This window comes from Hyla sarda, chromosome 9, assembly GCF_029499605.1.
Source record: "Hyla sarda isolate aHylSar1 chromosome 9, aHylSar1.hap1, whole genome shotgun sequence".
Lineage (NCBI taxonomy): Eukaryota > Metazoa > Chordata > Amphibia > Anura > Hylidae > Hyla > Hyla sarda.
The window spans coordinates 100,404,155-100,430,852 of record NC_079197.1 but is presented as its reverse complement, the minus strand read 5'-3'; the positions used below and the strand labels follow the sequence as shown (position 1 = coordinate 100,430,852).

General features: G+C 44.0%; 1 protein-coding gene across 2 annotated transcripts in view; it reads right to left on the bottom strand.

Annotated features, from left to right (window-relative positions):
• Positions 1 to 22,964, bottom strand: part of ACSL4 (acyl-CoA synthetase long chain family member 4) — an 83,460-nt gene extending 60,496 nt beyond the window's left edge. For both annotated transcript variants that reach the window (XM_056541069.1, XM_056541070.1), the window contains exon 1: positions 22,828 to 22,964. The gene's annotated coding sequence lies outside the window, so the exon portion shown is untranslated. The remainder of the gene's footprint in view (positions 1 to 22,827) is intronic.
• Between the last annotated feature and the right edge of the window lie 3,734 nt (positions 22,965 to 26,698).

Below are 26,698 nucleotides of genomic sequence, written 5' to 3'. Positions count from 1 at the left end.
CATAACTACAACTCCCAGCATGCCCATCGGCTGTCGGTGACTGCTGAGAGTTGTAGTTTTGCAACAGCTGAAGGCACACTGGTTGTGAGACACTGAGTAAGGTCACAAACTTCGTGATACATAACCAGTGTGCCTACAGCTGTTGCAAAACTAAAACTCACAGCATGTACAGTCTGTCAGCGCATGCTGGGAGTTGTAGTTTTGCAACAGCTGGATGTTCCCCCCCAATGTGAACGTACAGGGTACACTCACATGGGCGGAGGTTAACAGTAAGTATCCGGCTGCAAGTTTGAGCTGCGGCAAATTTTCTGCCGCAGCTCAAACTGCCAGCGAGAAACTACTGTGAACCCTTTGCCCGTGCGACTGTACCCTAAAAACACTACACTACACTACCACAAAATAAAATAAAAAGTAAAAAACACTACATATACACATACCCCTACACAGCCCCCCTCCCCAATAAAAATGAAAAACGTCTGGTACGCCACTGTTTCCAAAACGGAGCCTCTAGCTGTTGCAAAACAACTACTCCCAGTATTGCCGGACAGCAGTTGACTGTCCAAGCATGTTGGGAGTTTTACAACAGCTGGAGGCACCCTGTTTGGGAATCACTGGCGTAGAATACCCCTATGTCCACCCCTATGCAATCCCTAATTTAGGCCTCAAATGGGCATGGCGCTCTCACTTTGGAGCCCTGTCGTATTTCAAGGCAACAGTTTAGGGTCACCTATGGGGTATCGTCGTACTCAGGAGAAATTGTGTTACAAATTTTGGGGGGTATTTTCTGCTTTTACCCTTTTTAAAAATGTAAAATTTTTGGGAAAACAAGCATTTAAGGTAAAAAAAAAAAAAAAAAAAAAAAAAAAAAGATTTTTTACATATGCAAAAGTCGTGAAACACCTGTGGGGTATAAAGGTTCACTTAACCCCTTGTAACGTTCACCGAGGGGTCTAGTTTCCAAAATTATATGCCATGTGTTTTTTTTTTTGCTGTCCTGGCACCATAGGGGCTTCCTAAATGCGACATGCCCCCCGAGCAAAATTTGGTCTCAAAAAGCCAAATATGACTCCTCCTCTTCTGAGCATTGTAGTTCGCCCATAGTGCACTTCAGGCCAACTTATGGGGTACCTCCATACTCAGAAGAGATGGGGTTACAAATTTTGGGGGGTATTTTCTGCTATTAACCCTTGCAAAAATGTGAAATTTGGGGGGGAAACACATTTTTGTGAAATTTTTTTACGTATGCAAAAGTCGTGAAACACCTGTGGGGTATTAAGGCTCACTTTATTCCTTGTTACGTTCCTCAAGGGGTCTCGTTTCCAAAATGGTATGCCATGTGTTTTTTTTTTTTTGCTGTTCTGGCACCATAGGAGCTTTCTAAATGCAACATGCCCCCCAAAAACCATTTCAGAAAGACGTACTCTCCAAAATCCCCTTGTCGCTCCTTCCCTTCTGAGCCCTCTACTGCGCCCGCCGAACACTTTACATAGACATATGAGGTATGTCCTTACTCGAGAGAAATTGGGCTACAAATATAAGTATACATTTTCTCCTTTTACCCCTTGTAAAAATTCAAAAATTGGGTCTACAAGAACATGCGAGTGTGAAAAATGACGATTGTGAATGTTCTCCTTCACTTTGCTGCTATTCCTGTGAAACACCTAAAGGGTTAAAACGCTGACTGAATGTCATTTTGAATACTTTGAGGGGTGCAGTGTTTATAATGGGGTCATTTATGGGGTATTTCTAATATGAAGACCCTTCAAATCCACTTCAAACCTGAACTGGTCCCTGAAAAAAAGAGAGTTTCAAAATGTTGTGAAAAATTGGAAAATTGCTGCTGAACTTTGAAGCCCTCTGGTATCTTCCAAAAGTAAAAACACGTCAATTTTATGATGCAAACATAAAGTAGACATATTGGAAATGTGAATAAAAAAAAAAAAAAAAAAATTATTATAATATATATATATATATATATATATATATATATATATATATATATATATATATTTGGAATATCCATTTTCCTTACAAGCAGAGAGCTTCAAAGTTACAAAAATGCTAAATTTTCAAATTTTTCATCAAATTTGGGTATTTTTCACCAAGAAAGGATGCAAGTTACCACAAAATGTTACCACTATGTTAAAGTAGAATATGACACGAAAAAACAATCTCAGAATCAGAATGATAACTAAAAGCATTCCAGAGTTATTAATGTTTAAAGTGACAGTGGTCAGAATTGCAAAAAACGTCCGAGTCCTTAAGGTGAAAAAGGGCTAAGTCCTTAAGGGGGTTAACTACTTTCTAATTTAATGTCATTACCTAAAATGTTTATTTATATATTTTTCAATCTAAAATATGGCCACTAGGGGTGCCCCTACATGTCTGTCTCAGAGATTTCGGACTCATGCCGGCTTGGTTCGAAATCTCAATGCAGCTGGGCTGACAAGCAAGCACAGCGCAGCTCCCTGCCTGTCAGACAGACAGGAACGAGCGCTGTGCCCAGAGCACAGCAGAGCGTCATCAGGCTCCAGCAGCAGGGCACATGAAAGCAATAAAGATTATATATATATATATATATATATATATATATATATATATATATATATATATATACACACACACACATATACACATTGTACAGTTGACAACAATCAGCTGGCCGCCTCCCGTAACTGTAGTGTGAGCAGCTGGAAGTAAGGATGTGAATCTGACCGGAGGAGCAGGAAGCGTGTGAGGAGCCACAGCCGAGGAGTGCGGGGTCAGTGTTATTATAGGGGGCAATGATGTCACAACAAGGGCAGGCGAGGGTTAATGTGACTACTATACTACAATTATTATAGCAGTCATGTTAGTATGCTGGCAGGAGAGGGTCAATATTGTCATATGGACATACATTACTATAGAGGAGGAAGGGGGTGGAAGTGAGCCCAGATAGGCTTCACATGACGTTGCGCCTGCCAGGCCACACCCCTTTTCCCTCCACACGGGCAGCAAAGTGAACAGGGAAAAAATCTGAAGAATAAAAAAAAGGTACATAAGGGGAGTTTAGAAAAAACAAACAAACACAGGGTTAGTGTCAGGTAGAATCAGGGACAGACAGGGAGGGAGGATTAGGGACAGTTTAGTTCATGATAGGTTACTCTGTAAATGAATCCATTAAGACGGCTGTATACCTAAGTGCTGGGAATAAATTCCAGTCTACAAGGAGTACTGATAGTATTTATAAACATTCGTACTACTGCTCCCGGTAAATTTGACAGTGAGTTGCAAGTACTGGCCGCTTTCCCAGATTAAACCCAGCTGTCATTAGAATTCTCCACAAATGTGGGAGTGATGTTTAAAATAGATACTCTGCAATGTACGGGGCAGTGTTCCTAGCTGTAAGTCTAAAGTAATTTTAATGAGGTACTCTGCCCCTAGACATCTTATCCCCTATCCAAAGGATAGGGGATAAGATGTCCGATTGTGGGGGTCCAGTCGCTGGGGACTACCGCGCTCTCTCCTGCAGCCACCCGTGTCATCTGGTGCATGGAGCGAACTTCGCTCTGTGCCTGATGACTGGTGATGCAGGGGCCAGCGGCTGATGACTGGCGATGCAGGGGCCGGAGACTCATGACGTCACGGCCCCGCCCCCACGAGCCTCCGGACCCTGTATCGCCTGGATAGGGGATAAGATGTCTAGGAGCGAACTACCCCCTTTAAGGGTCATAATGCAATGATATGTAATTTAGTGGTACTTTCCTATGGCAGCCCCTTGCATGAAATCAGTTATTAGTAGTTGTATATACTCGAGAGTAGGAGACCTCTTATCAGTGTACACTTTTGAATAAAACATTAGAGAAAATATTAAAGATGTTAATTCTATTTGCACTTGGATGCTATGTGTGTTATTCTACATTGATAATTTACTGAAGCTCTGCCCTCCATGACAGCCGTGTACTAAATGACCAGTTGCTGAATGAGTCTTACCCCCTCAAGCACATTTTTAGGTAAATGTTTTACTGTGTTCTTTGATTTGCATCTCTGATACAAGACAAATAGGGAACTGATTAAGCAGTGGGGTAAAAACACACAAAGTAAAATGTTATACTACACAACCCCAAGTTTCTCATCTAGCACCAGATCCCATTATTGAAAATATAGAAACGTATAAGATCTTAGGCTCCGTTCACATTGACATGTCTCATTGTTCCAATGTGTTCAGTAACATCTGCTGTACTATTGCTATCAAAACAAAGGCTGAAACCTGATAAACCTCCCATAACCTAAAGGGGTATTCCAGGATTTTTTTTTTATTTGACTATGCTACAGGGGCTGTAAAGTTAGTGTAGTTCATAATATAGTGTCTGTACCTGTGTGTGATGGTGGTCTTGCAATTCCTCTGTGATTTTCACCTCAATATTTATTTTTAACAGCATACAAAATGACTCATGTCTCGGGATTTCCCAGGTTGCAGTGCGTCGAGACCTGACATCACTAGTCAGGTGTGCAAAGGGAGCCAGTCCTGCTTTAGTGGGTGGAGCGACAGATAATTTTGCAACAGCTGTAGGCACTTTGATTAGAAAAAAAAATTTTCTAAGCTAATTTGTGCTGCAATGGGTGGGGTGGCTGATGTGTGGAAGGGAGGAATCAAGCTTCACACAAGCATGGAACTATGGGATGTTTAGGTTAAGAGACCAAACTCCAACAGGAAATACCAGTTCACAAAAAGATGCAAGGTATGTACAAAAATCACCTAATGGTGGATAACCCCTTTAATGCAATCTATATGAATGTGTTTAAAAATAAATCTCTGAAGCCATCATTGTGTGACCTGACTCTGAAGGAGCTCATACATAGGAAATTTGGCCAAACCCACAGATTTTATGTTCTGACTCTTATGCGAATAGGGAGGTCCCGACTCTCACTTGATAGATGTCAGAGGAAAGATGAATTGGATTTCTACATGCCCCACCTTTGGCAGCAGCTTGTCTCCCACTTTAACAAGAGGACCTACAATCTGTTTATTGACATTAGAGATGAGCGAACTTACAGCAAATTCCATTTGTCACGAACTTCTCGGCTCGGCAGTTGATGACTTTTCCTGCATAAATTAGTTCAGCCTTCAGGTGCTCCGGTGGGCTGGAAAAGGTGGATACATTCCTAGGAAAGAGTCTCCTAGAACTGTATCCACCTTTTCCAGCCCACTGGAGCACCGGAAAGCTGAACTAATTTATGCAGGAAAAGCCATCAACTGCAGAGCCGAGAAGTTTGTGACGAATTGAATTTACTGTAAGTTCGCTCATCTCTAATTGACATCAAAAAGAGTATAGGCGCCTTTATCAATTGAAAACAAGTTGGGCATGAATGCAATGGATCTCCTTGCTGATTTTTTCCTTTTTATAGTTTGCTCGTATTTGGCTCTATGTAATGCAAACAGTTAAACATTTATCAAGTCAAAAAAATAAGATAGCAAGTGTCACTGTGACAAAAAAAAAAAAAAAGTAGGAAAACATACATAAGTCTGTGTACATGCCCCCAAATGTCTGATAGTGAACCCTGTTGTGACATTTCAGAATTGCTTCTTCTGCTTATTTAGCCACTTTGGTCTCCTGTAAGGCCGGGTAATGGAGAACTGTAGAATTACAAGTATACCTAGTGTCAGACCAGTGATGGCTACAACTTCTATTCCTACCAAATAGACACAACTTTAGCTGCAGTATGACTATAATAAGCGAATGGAAATGAATAATGTGGAAAAGTGACAAGTGTTTTGAGTACACTGCAGTATCAGAAATAAATCAAGTCTATTATAGAACATTCAAGGTGTAGCCACTCACAATACTGAAGGCCTATCACTAGACCAAACTGCAAAAATACATCATGCCATTTGGAAGATAGCAGCTATCTAATTTTTGCAGGAAATCATTGTGTTTTGGGGATTATATGTAACCATTTATATATTTATTGCCAACATCAACAAATCTGCCCTATAACCAAATTCTACCTAATGTGTATAGGTACCTACAATCCTGACTTTTATATTGAAAAAAAAAAAAAGTAGTTTAGAAATATGGATAGGGCTCTTATATACTGTGATGTAAACAGGCTCTTACACAAGTATTGAAAAATCCATGCTTCATCATCAAAATCTCATTTATTAAACATCCTTAATGCAGAGATCTTGGAGGTTCTCCAGACTGGCTTTCATTCGACTTATGCACTGAAATCTTTTATTGACCACCATTTTTTTTAGACTGCCAATGCAGACTGTCTAATGAAAAATATAAAAAGCTTCTTCTATTGAAGGAAACCAGTCACCTGTGTTATGCTGCCCAAACTGATGCACCCGGTCTCGGCCACGTCCAACTTCCTGAGCCAAGTGTCTATATATCATTGCCACTGACTGCAACAGTATCCTGCCTCAGCGGCACAAGGAGGCAGAGTTCAGGAGGCAAGTATCATTTTTGCTTAAGCAGGCACCCTGGGCATCTTTTTAGGGGAGGGGGGGGGGGGGACATTTTTTTTACTTTTCACCTGAGTGCACCTTTACCTCTTTGTGATGTCCCTAGTCCCTTTAGCATCTTACTCTCTCAAACAGATGGTAACTGGATTCCGGTAGAGCCCAATATCCAATTCCTATTTCCATTGTAAAGTTTCTCCTAATAATGGGGTGCAAATCTGCAACCTTCTTCACTACACTCCAACCAACTCCCTGATAGGAGTAGTAAGGGGAGTGCTTCAGACAACCTGCAGTCCCAAGCATATTTTAGGAATTTTTAGCAGAAGCTGTAGGTATCCCAGGTTTTCCTTAGTTATTCTCCTCTGACAATCTCAATCACATGGAGAAGATAACCTGCACTACATATCTCTATTCGCACTAATTGATGGTTGGGTTACCAAACAACATTTGGATGGGGACTTTATGGGACAACCACTTTGGGAACCTCTTGCCAATGTCCTAGTGTGTTAGTAGTCTGTATAACCTTTTTTTAGTGAAAAAATAAAAATTTTCCTGCACCAAAAGGTAAGTTATGAAAATATTGGCTGGTTGGTCTAAACACGACATATGTTGTCTTAAGATATGTAAAGGATAAAGGATGTGTCTTAAAGGGGTACTCCGGTGGAATAACTGGAAGAATGTCTCCTAATGTGTTCGCGTGCCTGTGGTTTACAGAAACTCTCAGGAGGTTTTCCAGTTCACCAGGCTTGGCCTTTATTCATAGAATGTGTCTGTCATTAAAGGGGTCCTCCAGAATTGTAAATTACATCTATTAAAAAAATCTTAATCCTTCCAGTACTTTTTAGCTGCTGAACACTACAGAGGAAATTATTTTCTTTTTGGAACACAGTGCTCTCTGCTGACATCTCTGTCCATTTTAAGAACTGTCCAGAGTAGGAGAAAATCCCCATAGAAAACATATGCTGCACTGGACAGCTCCTAAAATGGACAGATGTCAGCAGAGAGCACTGTGGTCATGATGTCAGCAGAAAGCTCTGTGTTCCAAAAAGAAAAGAATTTCCTCTGTAGTATTCAGCAGCTAATAAGTACTGGAAGAATTAAGAATTTTTTATGGAAGTAATTTACAAATCTGTTCAACTTTCTGACACCAGTTGATTTAAAAAAAAAAAAAAAAAAAAAAAAAGTTTTCCACCGGAGTACCCCTTTAATGACAGACACATTCTATGAATAAAAGGCCAAGCCTGGTGAACTGGAAAACCTCCTGGGAGTTTCTGTAAACCACAGGCACGCGAACACATTAGGAGACGTTCTTCCACATACAAGATCCTGTATTAACTACTTACCTGCTGGCTATGTACACAGAAGTGCATAGGAAATACATTTACATATTAATGTGAAATGCTTTTAGTTTTATAGACCAATTGCTATACACCTTTCACTAGCAGAAAGGCTTCCCTGTATGAAATGCACAGTTACAGGAAGTGTTCACGCCACGGTCTAGTGGAAAAGGAGATATAAAAACATCCTCTCTACAGCAAGTGGGTTTAATGGAAATGACGCAATTTCAAGATCTGATGAACATTCCAAGGAAAAGTAAAGGCTGGGAGTCAAAACTATGAAGTGTTATGTTCTGTGATAAACGTCCGGCTATAAACTTCTGTAAATATCCTTCAGGTATTAAAGGGAGACCAATAATAATTCACCATTAGAATCACTCGTTTTCAGGATAACTACCGTATATACTCGAGTATAAGCTGACCCGAGTATAAGCCGAGACCCCTAATTTCAACCCAAAATCCCAGGAAAAGTTATTGACTCGAGTATAAGCCTAGGGTGGGAAATACATCATCCCCCCCCCCCCCTGTCATCATCCAGACCCCCGTCATTAACATCCTCATCATCATCATCCCACACCCCCCCCCCTTCATCATCCCCTTGTCATCATCCCCTTTTAATCATCCCACACCCCCTCCTTCATCATCCCCTTGTCATCATCCCACACCCCCCCTTCATCATCCTCTTGTCATCATCCGCCCTCAGTGGTCTTCAACCTGCGGACCTCCAGAGGTTTCAAAACTACAACTCCCAGCAAGCCCGGGCAGCCATCGGCTGTCCGGGCTTGCTGGGAGTTGTAGTTTTGAAACCTCCGGAGGTCCGCAGGTTGAAGACCACTGCGGCCTTCGACATCATCCAGCCCCCTCTCACCCCCCTTTAGTTCTGTACAGTACTCGCCTCCGATCGGCGCTGATCCGGTGCTGCAGGGCTGTCCGGTGAGTAGGTCGTCCGGTGGGATAGTGGTTCCGGGCTGCTATCTTCACCGGGGGCGCCTCTTCTCCGCGCCCAGAATAGAGGCGTTGCCTTGACAATGACGCAGAAGTACGTTGGCAATGAACGTACCTCTGCGTCGTTGTCAAGGCAACGTGACTATTCTGGGGCCGGGCCCGAAGCGCTTAGAAGAGGCCTCCCCGGTGAAGACAGCAGCCCGGAACCACTATCCCACCGGACGACCTCCTAACCGGACAGTCCTGCAGCACCGGACCAGCGCCGTGCGGAGGCGAGTACTGTACAGAACTAAAGGGGGTGAGAAGGGGCTGGATGATGTCGAAGGCCGCAATGGTCTTCAACCTGCGGACCTCCGGAGGTTTCAAAACTACAACTCCCAGCAAGCCCGGACAGCCGATGGCTGCCCGGGCTTGCTGGGAGTTGTAGTTTTGAAACCTCTGGAGGTCCGCAGGTTGAAGACCACTGCGGGTGGAGAGTTCACTCGAGTATAATCCGAGGGGGGTGTTTTCAGCACGAAAAATCGTGCTGAAAAACTCGGCTTATACTCGAGTATATACGGTAATTATATATCCAGATTGTTGACAAAGTTGTGATGTGAACATGTTACTGAGTGACAGAAGACAAGATGAAGGGATGACACAAATAGGGTCTTCTTGATCAAGTAAGGTTCTAACCATGTCAATCGCATCATGTGCTCCACTTGTACATACAGTTTATTGCTGCCAAGGAAGATTGAGGTCTCAAAGGGGGTCTGGATTAGAGCCCTGCAATGGGATTGGGATCCTGCGGGACCCAACCCAAAAAGTGCGGGCGGTCAGGAGGCTGCTGTGGGCGTGTGGTCAGCCGCTATGCCTGCAAGTCCCGCAAATCCCACACTGCCGTGGCAGCCTTAATAAAATAAGTCTGGACTCCAAAGTGACTCCCAGTTAACCCCGTCCTCCACTGACAAACTAGCTTACCACGAGTCACCAGCAGTGGAGCAGGCAGGCAGCACCGCCAGAAGATCATCATGCTGCTGCTCCTCCCAGTTGTGTCTCTGGTTGGCGATTCTCCCAGGGCCTCTGCACCGCTATTCACATGGGGTAAGTGCACTGCAGAGCATTACATACACTATGGTGCAATGCTCTGCAGTGCACATACCCCCTTGTGTATAACCGTGTACAGACTAGCATGCAATGCTCTGCACATTGCCCACCTGTATAGGAATGTGTACACACTGCTATACACATGGGGGGTATGTGCAGAGCATTGCACCCTAGTGTCTTCTACAGACACTAGGGTAGGGTGCAATGCTCTGCACATACCCCCATGCATACCAGTGTGTGCACTGACTGCTTTGCTATACACGTGGGTTTATGTGCAGAGCATTGCACCCTAGTGTCTGTACATTCCTATGTTAGCGGGAGTGGGCGGGATTGGACAACAAATCTTGCGGGAGCAGAGCAAACACCCTGCCGGAAAAAAAAAAGCCATCAGGACCGGGCGTGAGCGGGATTGAAAAACAGTCCTGCGCAGGGGTCTAGTTTGGATTGTTACTTATGTTTTTTTTATTCTTTAACTTGTAAACCATTGTCTTGCAGATGGACAGTTTTTTCTACCTGATGGTGCTTTCTGTAAATACAATCTGTTCCTAGGAAATATTAAATGACATTTCATTATCTAACACACCATTATGATGTACGCTTCCCAAGTAAAGTGGTTGTAGAGTCATTTCTTCCTCTACACAATAAGCACAGATGGAGGCGGCTGAGCTGTAGTACTGGACATAGCCTATGTCTGGTATTAGAAAACTGCTTTTTGCAACAACTACTAAACGTACATTCACACGAACACAATCTGCTGATTGTTTTCCACAGCGGAAAATCTGCAGCACATTTGCTGCAGACCCATTGATGTCAATGGGTAGCAACAATCAATTTGCAGAGGATTGGGTATGTGAACATACCCTTAAAAGGGGTAAAATTTCAAATCAATTGGTGCCAGAAAGATAAAACATATTTGTAAATTGCTTCTATTTAACCTCTTCAGGACATAGGGCGTATGGATACGCCCTGCATTCAGAGTCCTTAAGGACGCAGGGCGTATCCATATGCCCGTGGGAATTCCGGTCCCCACCGCTAGCCGGTTGGGGACCGGAGCCGGATGCCTGCTTAAATCGTTCAGCAGGCATCCCGGCATATCGCCCAGGGGGGTCATTATGCCCCCCCCCTCATGCCGCAGATCGCTGGACAATTCAGTCCAGCGATCTGCGGCGATTCCGGGTAAATCGGGTCTCCAGTGACCCGGTGACCCGGAATTACTGGCTGTTCGGGGCCGTCTGACGGCCCCGAACAGCCAGAGCCTGCAGGGGTGAGGTGGCACTGGTGCCACCTCACGATCGCCGATTCGTCGGCCGGATTACCGGCCGACCAATCAGGGCGCCTGCTGCGGGTGTCACTCCCGCACCCACTCCGCCCCTCTTCCGGAGGGCGTGAGCGGGTGCAGGAAGACGACCCCGGGTGCTGGGGACCCCGATCCCCGGCGTCCATGTTGGGATCGGGGCCCCAGGAGCGACGGCGGTGGCGAGGGACAGTCCTGCGATGGAGCAGCAGCAGGAGGTGAGCTACAGCCTCCTGCTGTTGCTTAGCAACAGCTCCCAGCATGCAAAAAGGGCATGCTGGGAGCTGCAGTTATGCAACAGCAGGAGGCAGACCACCACAACTCCCAGCATTCCCTTATGGGCATGCTGGGACTTCTGGTTTTCCAACAGCTGGAGGCACATTTTTTCTATGGAAAAGTGTACCTTCAGCTGTTGTATAACTACAACTCCCAGCTTGCACAAACAGCTAAAGTGCATGCTGGGAGTTGTAGTGGTGCATCTGCTGGTTGCATAACTACAACTCCCAGCATGCCCGTTGGCTGTCGGTGACTGCTGAGAGTTGTAGTTTTGCAACAGCTGAAGGCACACTGGTTGTGAAACCCATTTTTTTTTTAAAATAACTCAGTGTTTCACGACCGGTGTGCCTCCAGCTGTTGCAAACTACAACTCCCAGCAGTCACCTTACACCATGCACCGTACATGTTGGGAGTTGTAGTTTTGCAACAGCTGGAGGCACACTGGTTTTGAAACACTGAGTAAGGTCACAAACTCAGTGATACATAACCAGTGTGCCTACAGCTGTTGCAAAACTAAAACTCTCAGCATGTACAGTCTATCAGCGCATGCTGGGAGTTGTAGTTTTGCAACAGCTGGATGTCCCCCCCAATGTGAACGTACAGGGTACACTCACATGGGCGGAGGCTTACAGTAAGTATCGGGCTGCAAGTTTGAGCTGCAGCAAATTTTCTGCAACAGCTCAAACTGCCAGCGAGAAACTACTGTGAACCCCCGCCTGTGCGACTGTACCCTAAAAACACTACACTACACAAAATAGAAAGTAAAAAACATTACATATACACATACCCCTACACAGCCCCCCTCCCCAATAAAAATGAAAAACGTCTGGTACGCCACGGTTTCCAAAACGGAGCCTCCAGCTGTTGCAAAACAACAACTCCCAGTATTGTCGGACAGCCGTTGACTGTCCAGGCATGCTGGGAGTTTTACAACAGCTGGAGGCACCCTGTTTGGGAATCACTGGCGTAGAATACCCCTATGTCCACCCCTATGCAATCCCTAATTTAGGCCTCAAATGCGCATGGCGCTCTCACTTTGGAGCCCTGTCGTATTTCAAGGCAACAGTTAAGGGCCACATATGGGGTATCGCCGTACTCGGGAGAAATTGTCTTACAAATTTTGGGGGGCTTTTTCTGCTTTTACCCTTTTTAAAAATGTTAAGTTTTTGGGAAAAGAAGCATTTTAGGTAAAAAATGTTTAATTTTTTTTACATATGCAATAGTCGTGAAACGCCTGTGGGGTATTAAGGTTCACTTAACCCCGTGTTACATTCCCCGAGGGGTCTAGTTTCCAAAATGGTATGCCATGTGTTTTTTTTTTGCTGTTCTGGCGCCATAGGGGCTTCCTAATTGCGGCATGCCCCCAGAGCAAAATTTGTTTTCAAAAAGCCAAATGTGACTCCTTCTCTTCTGAGACCTGTAGTGCGCCAGCAGAGCACTTTTCACCCCCATATGGGGTGTTTTCTCAATCAGGAGAAATTGGGCTTCAAATTTTGGGGGGTATTTTCTGCTATTACCCTTTTTAAAAATGTAAAAAACTTTAGGGAAACCAAGCATTTTAGGTAACATTTTTTTTTATTTTTTTTTACATATGCAAAAGTCGTGAATCACCTGTGGGGTATTAAGGTTCACATTACCCCTTGTTACGTTCCCCGAGGGGTCTAGTTTCCAAAATGGTATGCCATGTGGGGTTTTTTGCTGTTCTGGCACCATAGGGGCTTCCTAAAGGTGATATGCCCCCCAAAAACCATTTGATGCTCCTTCCCTTCTGAGCCCTCTACTGCGCCCGCCGAACAATTAACATAGACATATGAGGTATGTGCTTACTCGAGAGAAAATGGGTTTCAAATACAAGTAAAAATTTTCTCCTTTTTACCCCTTGCAAAAATTCAAAAATTGGGTCTACAAGAACATGCGAGTGTAAAAAATGAAGATTGTGAATTTTCTCCTTCACTTTGCTGCTATTCCTGTGAAACCCGTAAAGGGTTAAAACGCTTACTGAATGTAATTTTGAATACTTTGGGGGGTGCAGTTTTTATAATGGGGTCATTTATAGGGTATTTCTAATATGAAGACCCTTCAAATCCACTTCAAACCTGAACTGGTCCCTAAAAAAAAGCGAGTTTCAAAATTTTGTGAAAAATTGGAAAATTGCTGCGGAACTTTGAAGCCCTCTGGTGTCTTCCAAAAGTAAAAACTCATAAATTTTATGATGCAAACATAAAGTAGACATATTGTATATGTGAATAAGAAAAAAAATTATTTGGAATATCCATTTTCCTTACAAGCAGAGAGCTTCAAAGTTAGAAAAATGCAAAATTTTCGAATTTTACCAAAAAATTTTACCACTAAGTTAAAGTCGAATATGTCACGAAAAAACAATCTCGGAATCAGAATGATAACTAAAAGCATTCCAGAGTTATTAATGTTTAAAGTGACAGTGGTCAGATTTGCAAAAAATGGCCGAGTCCTTAAGGTGAAAAAGGGCTCAGTCCTTAAGGGGTTAAAAATCTTAATCCTTCCAGTACTTAGCTGCTGTATACTACAGAGGAAGTTCTTTTCTTTTTGAATTTCTTTCTACTCTAGGACAATGCCACAGTGCTCAATCGGAGAGGTAGCCCCTTTATTTTCAGGATTGCTGGGGGTTCCTGAATGCAGCCCTTACTGATCATAAAATGATGGTACAGCCAAGTGATTTCCATCACTTTACAAGATGAGAATACCCCTTAAAGGGGAACTCTGCCCCTAAACTTATCCCCTATCCAATGGATAGGGGATAAGATGTCTGATCGCGGGGGTCCTGCTACTGGGAACCCCCGCGATCTCTCCTGCAGCACCTGTCATCTTGTGATGTTACGCCCCGCCCCCTTAATGCAAGTCTATGGGAGTGGGCATGGCGGCTGTCATCAGGCACGGAGCACAGCTCGCTCCGTGCACCTTGATAGGGGTGCTGGGTTCCCAGCGATCAGACATCTCATCCCCTATCCTTTCAATAGGGGATAAGATGTCTAGGGGCAAAGTATACCTTTAGAGATGTTTACATGGCCAGATTTTATTGCATGTTTCCTACTACAAGTTTGAAGCGGGATGGGCTCTTTGTGGCAGTTTTCAGCAGCTAAATTTCTGGTGCCAAAAATCTGTTGCGGACCCCATTGAGTTCAACGAGTAATGTGGCATATTTTCTGTAGTGGAAATTCTGCTGTGGAAAACCTGCCACGGAGAGTCTGCCCCCATTCAAAATCACAGCGGGGAAACATGCTGCAAGTTGACAAAATCCAGCCGTGTGGATGAGCCCTTAGGGTCAGTTCAAACATCCCTATTTTCGCTGCCCACGTGAGAAGATCTGCTGCAGCAAATCTGCAACAAAAAAATAAAAGACACGTTAAATGACCTTTTAGGGTTTACACATACAGGTTCTGCTGCAGATTTAAAGCTGTTGGCTTATAGGTCATAATGATAAATGTAAATGAATACTGTACTCCGTATCAGGCCACGTAACGTAATCCTGCTCTCTACAGGCTGACAGCAGAAGTACCTGTGCCTCATCATTGTTCAGAGGAACTGACTACAGCCAGGTAAGAAGTAGGATCTTTACATGGTAATAACATTATTTTGATTACTATTGTAGACAAGATCAGTCTCCAAATCAGCTAAAGACCTGAACAAATAGAACTGGTGGGAGCTATGGGCATTCACCAGCAGGCACTCAGGCAAACCTGCTCTACAGGGGGTATCAGCCCAGCCCACTGCATATGCTAAAGAACACATAAGACCGCCATCCTTCTGTCACTTTCCCATCCATCATTCTGGTGAATGACCGGACAGCACTGGGAGAACTGGTGTAGAAAGGATAGCTTAGCTAAACCATCTGCTAGAGGCCATTGACTTACACAGTCATGTTTAGCTTTTAAAGAAAAAATAATAAAAATAGAAAAATGTGTGAGTGTGTGTATATATATATATATATATATATATATATATATATATATATATATCTATATATATTCAATGAGAACTATAGCATCTGCAACACAGAACTGATCGCTGGCTGCATAATATACTTCATTAGGGATGCACCATGTCTAGTACCAACAGTGTTCACAGTAGTTTATATTAGCATCACCTAACAATTCAAAATTGCTGTACAAGATCATTTATTGGTGACAGGAATTATTTTAAGGGTCCACTAAACCTGCTTTATATTTGGGCCATATTACACGTATATATTTGTTGGGAAAACACAGATGTTATGCAAAAAAAGAAACATTTTACCAATATATGGCCCTAAAGTGGAAAGAAAATACAGCTATGGCAAGATGAAAACCTATCCCACTCTTTTTTTCAATTTGGACATGTTGATCATAAGTCTATGCAGAGAAAGTGAACGAATCTCTCTGCTGGGTGGTAAGCGGAGCGCAATGCTGCCTGCATACCCAGCTAATAACTTACAATGGCAGTGGGGCTCAGGAGTGTTGGATTTAAAAAAATATATATTTTGAAACCTGCTTAACTCCAGCGCTTACATGGTGCTCTGGTGTCCTGATCCATATGTAAAAGGTCAGTACTGAGATATTTTCCCATTGTTTGTGGAAAAAAAGCTATCCCCTATTCACACAATAGGGAAAAAACTAGTTTATAAGGGGGTCCAAGCTCAGCACATGCACACTGGCCCTAAAGTTTATTCAGGAACAATTTCCTTCCGTTCTTATAATTGGTTGGAGTTTCAGTGATCTAACCCCTAAGGATCAGCTACTTACGCCCTATTCTTTGGTATAATGCCTTTAAGAGAATGGATCTCCTAATTCTAACCTGCCTCCTCTTAGGGGCATTATATTGATACTCTTGTTTAAAATGTTAACATAGTAACAGGCCAAAGTTGCCTCAGGAGGGGGTACCTCACTAGGTGTCCGGGACCAACACATTCCATAAATAAATGGTTGGACTGAGTGCATGCCTGGTCATCTTCACAGAAGGGCACTATCTAAATAAAAATGGTACATAAAAAAGTGCAACATTAAGATAATCTAACTCAGAATAAAGACTGAAAGTAATCTGCTTCATGGTACATTGTCAGGCAGCTCCACACATGCAAAGCCTGTAGATCTGGGATTAAAGGGGTATTCCAGGAATTTTTTTATTTGACTATGCTACAGGGGCTGTAAAGTTAGTGTAGTTCATAATATAGTGTCTGTACCTGTGTGTGATGGTTTTCTCACAATTCTTCTGTGATTTCCCCCCCCCCCCCAATATTTATTTTTACCAGCATACAAAATGACTGTTGTCTCAGATTTTTCCCAGCTTGCAATGCGGCCAAGACCTGACTCACTAGTCAGCTGATGACAGCGAGCCCGTCTGCTCCAATGGGTGGAGCAATCAATCTGCAACTAATGCAACAGCTGTAGGCACCCTGATTGAAAACCACAGGTCTTTTGTTTCAATGGGTGGGGTGGCTGATGTGTGAGAGGAAGGGAAATGGAATTGTAGGATTTGTAGTAAAAAAAAAAAAACATAAGTCAAACAGGAAATACAAGTTCACAAAAAGCTAGCCACAGTATTATGGTAATCTCACAACATAGCCATTTAGCCCCAAGACAAGTGCAGATCCTTCCTAAGCATGTCCCTTACTGTCTGCCAGGTACGTACTAAAATCACCTTATGGTGGATAACGCCTTTAAAGACCTTCATATATGTGAACCCGATAAGGTAGAGAATAGTGCTGGTCGATATACTGGTTCATACCGAATACCTTTTTTTTATTCTGTACAATATCAATTTTTCCTATACCGCAATACTGGTCGGGCCCCTGCCCCCCTTTGAATGATCTATCAGCTGTAGCGGCTGTCCCCACATCGGGGAACTAACCATATGTGACCCGCGGGCACTGTTCCCCCCCCATCCTCCTGTGAGCCTCTGGCGCTTTAAATGAATGAGTTGCATGCCGCGGCGCTGGAAGTGATTAATAAAGACATCTGTACTGATTAATTTTACATATTCCTGTGCCCGGGCTGCAAAAATAAACAAAATAAACTTTGACTCACCTTCCTACGTTCCCCCGTTGCTCCGGTATCGGCCTCACTCATCTCCGCTGCAATCTTCATGCTGCTTCCTGGGGACAGGAACGTCACAGAGCCATCAGCGTATCACCGCCCGCAGCAATGTCCCGCCTCGGCCGGTGATAGGCTGAGCACACTGTCATGTAATGAGGCGGGACATCGCTGCGGCCGGTGATACGCTGATGACTCTGTGACGTTACCGTCCCCAGGAAGCAGCATGAAGATCGCAGCGGAGATGAGTGAGGCCGATACCAGAGCAACGGGGGAACGAAGGAAGGCGAGTCAAAGTTTATTTTGTTTATTTTTGCAGCCCGGGCACAGGAATATGTAAAATGAATCAGTACAGATGTCTTTATTAATCATTTCCAGCGCTGCAACACGCAACTCATTCATTTAAAGCACCGGCGTATCACAGGTGGACGGAGGATGGGGGGGAGCAGTGCCCCCGATTCACATATGGTTAGTTCCCCGATGTGGGGGGACAGCGCAGCGGCTGATAATTCATTGGGGGGGGGGGGGGGGGGGCGGGAGGTTAGAGAAGCAAAGCAGCACCAGCGGTCACATATGATTGATTAGTTCCCCAGAATGGCGGGAGTTTGGGAAATACCATTAAATACTGTAGAACCACCATAACTTACCGTGATATGCATTTTTCGTCATACCGCCCAGCACTAGTAGAGATCCTCTTTTATATTCCATGAACAGGAATAATCAGAAATAAGTAACTTCTTATATGTAAAAATATACCCTACCTTTCAGAAATGTTGTGAACATTCTCAAGAAAAGGACAGAAAATAACTGTATAGCGGATGTCAAATCTTCACTGCACTTGTGTACATCAGAAAACCTTCATTCGTTACATCCTGACACAATCTTCATTCCCCATACCCTGTGTGCAATCCATCCCGGGGTTAAGGCACCTGAGAACAGAGCCATCTGGGATCTCAATGACACCCTGCACTACATCAAATAGTAATGAGCAGTGACGCCGCTTCTGCTTATTCATTTGTAGTCCGTGTTAGTCACCCCACTGCATGGGAGCCACTCACTCTCTGTCTGTCTGGGCTGCGAGTGTGCCATAGTGATCAGATATTATATTCCACTTGGCATTTACTAGCATTCAAAGGCACAAACTAAATGCCCCTGACAGCTGCATTAGGAGTGCTGTGCGGAGCCATACTGATATTGTATTATCCTATGCCTTCACCCAAGATAACAGCATGGGTGTTTGCCAGCTGCTCATCTTCCTCCATACACTTATTATATTACGTCTTTTGCAGTAGCTTTTACTTGTGCAGAACATTTTGTTCCGAATGCTTGGAGCGTGCGGCGGGGGTTGTGACATCACGGCCACGCCCTCTCAATGCAAGTCTATGGGAGGGGGAGTGACAATGACCACACCCCTCCCATAGACTTGCATTGAGGGGGCGTGGCATGACATCACAAGGGACGTGGCCGTGACATCACGAACCCCGCCGCTTGGATGGGGGATAAGATGTCTAGGGGCGGAGAACCCCTTTAATCTTCTGTTAAATTGTTATAAATATCCCTTGGTTGTTTCACACAGTGATAGAAAGAAACGTCTGCCAGTACAGCTCCCACCTCTCAGACCCCTCCAGTATGGACTGGGCAATGTGACAGCAGCTTCTACTGAAGATCAAGTTGGGAAGATCTACAGAATGTAGAACAACTGCATAGAGAGCAACTCAAGGACTTTTCTTCACACAGGGGTGGGGTTTGGTCGCTTCTTAAAGGAGTACTCCGGTGCTTAGACATCTTATCCCCTATCAAAAGGATAGAGGATAAGATGCCTGATCTTGGGAGTCCCGCCGCTGGGGACCCCGTGATCTTGCACACGGCACCCCGTTTGTAATCAGTCCCCGGAGCGCGTTCGCTCCGGGACTGATTACCGGCGACTACAGGGCGGGTGGCGGGTGACGTCACGCCCCCATGTGATGTCACGCTCCTCCCCTCAATGCAAGCCGACAGATAGGGGATAAGATGTCTAAGCACCGGAGTACCCCTTTAAGATCTGGATTGTGAAAACGTCCGAATCACAGAATTGGGAAGGACAGAATATTAACCCAGTACTCAGTGCTGCTGATGCCAACGGCAATGGTCCAGATGGCCTCAGTTGGGTTAACTGGTGTAGGACGTTAGGGCAGAGAAGAGGAAAATTTTTGCGTTCTCATCGGGGTGGGTTCACACAGGGCCGGACCAGACCACCCTCCACCCGGAACGCCCCCGGACGCTACAGGAACGATGGATGGATGGATGGCCCGGAGCACCCTGGCAGGTAAGGGGAGAGAAGCGGGTGGTGGCGGCGGCGGCGGCGGCCTATGGCCCCGCAAAAGCCACTGCAGATCATTGATTTAAAGCGCCCGCTTTAAATCAATGATCTGCAGCGGTGTCGCAGGGGGTTAAATAGCCGATAACTTTAGCCGATAACTAATACCGATATTCCGGTATAAGTTATCGGCTATCGGCCCTAACCTGCACCGATTATCGGTATCGGCCCTAAAAAAACCGATATCGGTCGATCCCTAGTACAAATCTTTCCATTATACCTTTTTCTGTCAGTTCCACTTTTGATTTTGGCTTAAAACACCATCCGAAATACTACACGTTGCTGCTCAGCTATTGAGCTTAGGCCACACTACATCAAACGTGAGCTCTGCGCTAGAGATGCACCTGGGGCGTAAAAACCCTCAGGCAGAATATAGATTATTTGACAAAGCCCTGACCTCAGTATCTGAGGAGAGGGATTTAGGAGTAATTATTTCAGAAGACTTAAAGGGTACCTCTCATCAAATAAACTTTTGATACATTTTAGATTAATGAATGTTGAATAACTTTCCAATAGCATGTTAATGAAAAATATGCTTCTTTCAATTGTATTTTTCCCCGATCGGTCCTGTCAGAAAGCATTTCTGACTCATGCTGGAGTCCTAAACACTGAGCTGCCAGCCTGCTTTGTTCACAGCCAAACAGGCTGTGAACAAAGCAGGCTGGCAGCTCTGAGTGTTCTCCTTTGTGAACAAAGCAGACTGCCAGCTCGTAGTGTTTAGGACTCCAGCATGAGTCTGAAATGCTTGCTGCCAGGACTGGTAGGGAGACCCCTAGTGGTCATTTCTTCAAAGTGGAAAATTAAATAGAAAGAAGCATATTTTTTAATAACATGCAATTGTGAAGTTATTCTGCATTCATTAATCTATAATATATCAAAAGTTTTTTTTTAATGAAAGGTACCCTTTAAAGGTAGGCAGACAATGTAATAGAGCAGAAGGAAACACTAGCAGAATGCTTGGATGTATGGGAAGAGGTATAAGCAGTAGAAAGGGAGAAGTGCTCATGCCACTGTACAGAACAATGGTGAGGCCTCATTTGGAGTATTGTGCACAGTACTGGAGACCGTATCTCCAGAAGGATATAGATACTCTAGAGAGAGTTCAGAGAAGATACTAAACATACACGGATTGCAGGATAAAACTTACCAGGAAAGGTTAAAGGACCTTAACATGTATAGCTTGGAAGAAAGAAGAGACAGAGGGGATATGATAAGAGACTTTTAAATACATAAAAGGGAATCAACTCGGTAAAGGAGGAGAGCATATTTAAAAGAAGAAAAACTACCACAAGAGGACATAGTTTTAAATTAGAGGGGCAAAGGTTTATGCAGTAATATCAGGAAGTATTACTTTACTGAGAGAGTAGTGGATGCATGGAATAGCCTTCCTGCAGAAGTGGTCGCTGCAAATACAGTGAAGGAGTTTAAACATGCATGGGATAAGCATAAGGCTATCCTTCATATAAGATAGGGCCAGGGACTATTCATAGTATTCAGATTATTGGGCAGACTAGATGGGCCAAATGGTTCTTATCTGCCGACACATTCTATGTTTCTATATGAGATAAGCGAAGTTACAGTGATTAGATTAGTCACGAACTTCTCGGCTCGGCAGTTGCTGACTTTACCCTGCATAAATGAGTTCAGCTTTCAGGTGCTCCGGTGGGCTGGAGACTCTCTCCTAGGACTGTATTCACCTTTTCCAGCTCACCAGAGCACCTGAAAGCTGAACTCATTTATGCAGGCTAAAGTCAGCAACTGCCGAGCCGAGAAGTTCGTGACAAATCGAATCACTGTAACTTCACTCATCTCTACACTGCACCTTGCCTCGTGGTCCATGGTTCTGTGGCCATGTGGCATGTGAGGTAGTAGCCATAACCGGACAGACTACTCTGCACTTTCCAGGTGACCACTTTAGTCTTGGTAAGGCTGGGTTCACACCAAGTTTTGTTAAATACGGTTCCCGTATACGGTTGGGAGGAGGGGGGCGGGGCTTAATCGCGGCACCCGAACTCAGCCATATTCGGGAACCGTATTTAATGTATGTCTATGAGCCGACCGGAGTGAACCGCAGTCTCCGGTCGGCTTTGTTTTCGTCCGTATGCGGTTTCCCGACCGCAGGCAAGAACGTGGTCGACCACGTTTTTGCCTGCGGTCGGGAAACCGCATACGGCCGAAAACAAAGCCGACCGGAGACTGCGGTTCACTCCGGTCGGCTCATATATTATACATACCCTTACTGTATATATTATACATACCCTTCCTATATTATACATACCCTTACTATATTATACATACCCTTACTGTATAATACATACCCTTACTGTATAATACATACCCTTACTGTATAATACATACCCTTACTGTATAATACATACCCTTACTGTATAATACATACCCTTACTGTATAATACATACCCTTACTGTATAATACATACCCTTACTGTATAATACATACCCTTACTGTATAATACATACCCTTACTGTATAATATATACCCTTACTGTATAATATATACCCTTACTGTATAATATATACCCTTACTGTATAATATATACCCTTACTGTATAATATATAATATATACCCTTACTGTAGGAAAGCACTTCTACTGAAAACACATTTGATACAATTTAACCCATGGCTTGACAGTCTGTAGGAAGACTACAACAGCCTGCAGCTCCCTGGAGTTGTAGTTTTGGCACAGCTGGAGAGCCTTGGGTTTTAGATGATGTATTCTTAGGAATAGCATTCTGGTCCCTTTCTGTGCAATGATCAGCATCCCGATCCAGTCATACAATGCTGAACCCTCTCCCCCACCTGCTGCTTTATCAGTGACCCATCACCGTGCACATCATCCGGTACCCAGCTGTCAGCATCACTCGGTCACCGTCCCCCCTGCGTCTCAGTACCTAGCCCCGCTTTCCTGTCACGAGCCTCACTATAGACCTCCATTCACACTACATGCGTCAAGTCACCCGGCATGGCGTACGAGCGAGGCGCTCCCTGCTCGGTATTGTGTAGTCGGAGCGGGCAGATGACTTACCGGCGGAGGCTGTTGGTGATGGAGAAGACACGTCCTCCGGCTGTTGCTCAGTTTCGCTCCCAGTGTCAGTGTCGCCACGACCGCCGCCTCCTCCTCAGGTAACTGACCGGCAGTAACCTCAGTCTCCGGAAACCCGCCGGTCACGTCATCTGATTCGATAGGGGGCAGCCAATCAGCGCCGCCCACACATCACCCGCCCTTTTCCTTTTCCATCGTTCATCAAGTGTGGGGGGATTCCAGTCAGCGCATGCGCACTGTCCCCCTCCTCCCAGGCTGCGCGCAGTAAGGTGGTCTGAGGAGACCATGGAGACGTCGGTGCGGCTCCATGACTACATAGAATAGAAAAAAACATTTCCTGTTCTTGTTGCTAGTACTAAATATGGAACAGCATCAGGACCTGACATCATAGTGAGTAGACTCCGTAAATAAAATGGTCACGTGGTTGGAAGATAAAGTATTACTGGAATAATGTGTCAGTATGGAGATCCTCCACATCAGCAGTCTCTCTAACTCATGGGTCTCCAGCAGGGGGTGTGGGAACCCCCAAATCTGGGGGGATAGCATTGTAATTGGGTGTGGCTTTATAAAAGGCAGAGCAATAAAAAGAGGAGACCAAAAGGGCAGAACCACTTAATTTTGCATGACCATATAGGCTCCTCATCACAGGTACCTTCAGGAAGCAGTGAATTCAAGAGATAGGGACTCGTCAGGACTGTGGGAGGTAGGCTGTGTGTGTGAGGTCAGGATGAGGGGTTAGTGTAGTCACCATTAACACCTTGCCAAATAGGGTGTACATGAATGCCGTGTTAGCAGTCTGGGTGTAAGAAGAGCACTTACTAGCTGAACGCTCTTCATTTACTGCCAATGCCGCACATCAGTGATTATGTCCTTTCCCTAATAAAAGTGTAAACAAAAATAAACATATTTGGTATTGCCGAATGTGGAAATTTCCGAAATATTAAAATATAACATTAAAGGGGTATTCCATGATTTTTTTTTTATTTGACTATGCTACAGGGGCTGTAAAGTTAGTGTAGTTCATAATATAGTGTCTGCACCTGTGCGTGACGGTTTTCTCACAATTCGTATGTGATTTTCACTCATATTTATTTTTAACAGCATACAAAATGACTGTTGTCTCATATTTTTCCCAGGTTGCAATGCGGCCGAGACCTAACTCACTAGTCAGCTGTTGGCATGGAGCCTGTCTGCTTCAATGGGTGGAGGGATTGCTTGGTGGGAGAGAGATCAATCTGCAACTAATGCAACTGCTGTAGGCACCCTGATTGAAAACCACAGGTCTTTTGAATGGATGCTGCTCATTTATGTTTCAATGGGTGGGGTGGCTGATGTGTGGGAGGGAGGAAAATGGAATTGTGGGATTTGTAGTAAAAAAAAAGAAAAGTCAAACAGGAAATACCAGTTCACAAAAAGCTAGCCACAGTATTATGGTAATCTCATGACATAGCCATTTAGCCCAAAGATAGGGCGCAGATCCTTCCTAAGCATGTCCATTACTGTCTGCCAGGTACGTACTAGATTCACCTTATGGTGGATAACCCCTTTAATGAAACTGCATGGTGTAAACGTAAAAAAAAAATACCTAAGTCCAGAATTGCTGATTTCTGGTCATTTATATACCAGAAAAAAAAGTTTATTTAAAGTGATCAAAAAGTACCATTAAAGCAAAAATGATACTGATAAAAACTACAGACCACAGAGCGAAAAATAAGTCCCATAAGTAAAAGTCTTATAGAAGAGGACAATTTTAAGCATTAAAACCAGTATACAAGGAGAAATAAAATCACCATACATATTACCACTATACCATTACTGACCAAATCCTGAATACTAAGACCAATATTAACAATAATATCAGTATACATGGAACAAAATATACCAGCACATAAAGACTGGATAATACCACCATACTGAGTAAAAACCACTATAAACAGACTAACAATACCAATAATACCAGAATATAAGCACTACCAGGACCAAATAATACTGCCTCATCAGGAACACACTTTACATCACACAGTGACTAATGCATCATACTGTTACTGAATAAACCCACTGTATACAGACCTGTAATTCCCTGTACAGTGACTATAAAGAAGTAGATGCCAGCTGTACACAGAAGCAGTAGAAGACAGCACTAGATAAATCCATTGTGCACATATCTGTTTATAATTATTGGTGCTGTGGTCTTGGACTTTGTTGTAGGACCTGTATACCATATAAATGATTGTAACCAGGACCATATAAAGTTAGATACCTGCTGTACACAGGATCTGTATACCATTTAGGTGATTATAGTTTCATCTAGGGACATCACCAGTGTCCTCTTTCCTTTTCTTCTGCATCTGGATCAGACTGACATGTCAACTTCTTCCAGCCAAAAACCATCTCTTTAGCATCTGCAGGAAAAACATGTTAGACACTACATTATTCCAGTACACTGTCCTCTCATAAAAAGAATAGTAGGTCCCCCATTAAGTAGGCCTATCCGCCACCATAGACCCCCAGTAGAAAAATATGTCAGAAAGTAGGTAGGTTGCTAGCTAGCTATATTGGTAGGTAGGTTGGTAAGTAGGTAGCTAGCTACATGGGTAGGTACAGTGAGGATCAAAAGTTTGGGCACCCCAGGTAAAAATTTGTATTAATGTGCATAAAGAAGCCAAGGAAAGATGGAAAAATCTCCAAAAGTCATCAAATTACAGATTAGACATTCTTATAATATGTCAACAAAAGTTAGATTTTATTTCCATCACTTACACTTTCAAAATAACAGAAAACAAAAAAATGGCATCTGCGCTGCAGAATTTATAGCATGCACTGCCCCCTTTGCAAAGCTGAGACCTGCCAGTGTCATGGATTGTTCTCAATCATCATCTGGGAAGACGAGGTGATGTCAATCTCAAAGATTTTAAAGGGGTACTCTGGCGCTTAGACATCTTATCCCCTATCCAAAGGATAGGGGATAAGATGCCTGATCGAGGTGGGTCCCGCCGATGGGGACCCCCGTGATCTTGCACGTCGCACCCCGTTAAAATCAGTCTTTGGAGCGTGTTTGCTCCGGGTCTGATTACTGTCGTTCACGGGCCAGAGCATTGTGATGTCACGGCTCCGCCCTGTGTGACGTCACGCTCCGCCCCCTCAATGCAAGTCTATGTGAGGGGGCATGACAGCTGCCCAGGAGTATCCCTTTAAATGCCCAGACTCATCTGACCTTGCCCCAACAATCAGCACCATGGGTTCTTCTAAGCATTTGTCTAGAAAACTGAAACTGAAAATAGTTGACACTCACAAAGCTGGAGAAGGCTATAAGAAGATAGCAAACGTTTTCAGATGTCAATATCCTCTGTTCGGAATGTAATTAAGAAATGGTAGTCATCAGGAACAGTGGAAGTTAAAGCAAGATCTGGAAGACCAAGAAAAATATCAGACAGAACAGCTTGCAGGATTGTGAGAAAAGCAATTCAAAACCCACGTTTGACTGCACAATCCCTCCAGAAAGATCTGGCAGACACTGGAGTTGTGGTACACTATTCCACTATAAAGAGATACTGGTACAAATATGGTCTTCATGGAAGCGTCATCAGAAGAAAACATCTTCTACGTCCTCACCACAAAAATCAGCATTTGAACTTTGAAAATTAACCTACCGTATATACTGGAGTATAAGCCGAGTTTTTCAGCACGATTTTTCGTGCTGAAAACACCCCCCTCTGCTTATACTCGAGTGAACTCTCCGCCTGTCAATCCCTTCTCAGTGGTCTTCAACCTGCGGACCTCCAGATGTTGCAAAACTACAACTCCCAGCATTGTAGCTTTGAAACCTCTGGAGGTGTAGGCTGAAGACCACTGC